This window comes from Urocitellus parryii, chromosome 2, assembly GCF_045843805.1.
Source record: "Urocitellus parryii isolate mUroPar1 chromosome 2, mUroPar1.hap1, whole genome shotgun sequence".
NCBI classification, from domain to species: domain Eukaryota; kingdom Metazoa; phylum Chordata; class Mammalia; order Rodentia; family Sciuridae; genus Urocitellus; species Urocitellus parryii.
The window spans coordinates 215,786,846-215,788,843 of NC_135532.1; positions in this window are offsets into that span (position 1 = coordinate 215,786,846).

Genomic DNA, 1,998 nt, shown 5'->3' on the forward strand with positions numbered 1-1,998 from the left:
GGGTGTATGCATAGAAGGACCAATGTTGAAAGAAGACAAATTAAGTCTTGCCCGCCACTCTGGTCCCCAAGTTCTCAGCAGTATCTAGCTGAAGGCCAAGCTAGACCCCTGCCAAGTTAGGAGGAGCATGAACTACTCATCCAGCTGGGAGCCTCAGCCTCAATGTGTGAGGCCCCAACATCCCTGGACCCTAAGGAGGCACATACACGTGCACACAAGAGTGGCATGGGGCACTGCGGGTGGGGGGCAGGCACCCTTGAGGAGGGTGGCCCTGAACTGACCAGGGTCCTGGATAGAAGGTTCAGGCCCGTGGCTGGACTTCCCTGAGAAGAGATAGAAAACTGTGCACAACTTTGACTTTGATTGGAGCCTTCATTGGGAACAGGCTTCCTACTAAAAGAGAGAGGGAAAGGCAAAGGAAAGCTGCAGGGAAGCAGTGCTCCTTGTGGCACTTGCCACAGTGAGTTGGCACCAGGGAAGCCCTGGTCCCTAAATATTTTCCAGCACTAACCCGAGTGAAGCTCAACTTCTTTCCAACTTCAAAACCCTTTGTGTGGCCTTTGTGGCTCCTCAGGTTTCAGCTGCTGGGCCCACGGACTCACCAGATCCCAAAGTCTGCAGAGACTTGCCCCCCAACCTCCTTAAAAACCTGGGAGCTCTACCAGAGGAGGCTGAGAGGACAGAGTTCAGTGACCAGGGGACTGCCCCCAAGACTCATAGGCTGGAGTCATAGAAAAAGGAAATTCCCTGGCAGTATTGGAGGACTCACTCTAGGACTGGCCAGAACTCCAGGATAACTCTGATGCCCAGAGACTTGCAATTCTGCATCCCAGGGACAGGCAGTGAGCAGAAGGGTGAAGTGAACTGGCAAACCTAAAGTACATTTTAGTAGAGGATGATATTGCTGAGACCCAGAAGTGTCATACTCCCAGTGAGAGCTGGTTTTCTGATTGGCAGGGGAAGATGTAGCACCAGGGATATCCATGGTGAACTAGGGCTTCTGTAGCCACCTGGGCAGGACCTGACCTTCTCGTTCCTGGACTGGAACCAGTGAAGAGCTTCTGGGGCCAGTTCTGTGTTTTCAATTCTCTGACATGCTCTCATGGATAAAACTACTCCAGCACTGGAGAAATGTCTGTCTCCCTTCAGGGCAGAATTTACTTAGAAATCTGTCTGAAGTCCCTCTATTAAGTAAAAACCTTCATGCTACCTAGAAGTTCATCAAAGACAAAGGATTCCTCCACATCAGCCCACCTCTCATTTCAAGTTCCTCTTTCCTTACAGGTTTTGTGCCAAGTCTCCCCATCCCCGCATAGTACCAGGAGGAATCATGGGGGTCTTTTACAAAGGCCCTACCCGGAGAGTTTCAAGGCACCCTGCTGGTGTCTGCACCTCTCATCATTGTCTTTACAGACCTGAAAGGAAGACCAGAATCAAGCCTGGCTGTTGCCAGTGTGAGCAGTTGCTACACTCAATCCCACTGGATGGGAGAGGGATAGAAATAGCAAGGTAAAGTTACCATGGCTACTCCTTAGTTTGGAAGCTGCCAACAACCCATGCTCTGGGGGCTCAGTTAAGTTTCAAAGTCCCTGAGAAGGGCCATGTTAGACCGGGCAGAGATGGAGATTAATCTTCCTCTCTCTCTCTCTCTCTCTCTCTCTCTCTTAGAGATGGAGATTAATCTTCCCCTCCCCCCCTCCCCTCTGATTGCTAACTCTGTTCTAGGGGGCGAGTTGTTGTTGCTATAAGGTTGCATTGCCTGGCTACAGGTTAATGGGGTGGGGGACAGAGAAGAACCAGTCAGCAGATCTGGGAGGAGGGAGGCTGTTACCCCCCACACATACCATTAATTATTAGTAGGATATTAATCAAGAAAGTGGAAGAGAAGGTGGAAAACATTAAAGTGGTGAGTGTAAGGCCCGGTACTGAGCTTTACACATGTCAGCTCATTGAATTCTCACTGCAACACTTAGAGGCCCATTTTACAGGTGAGGAAAC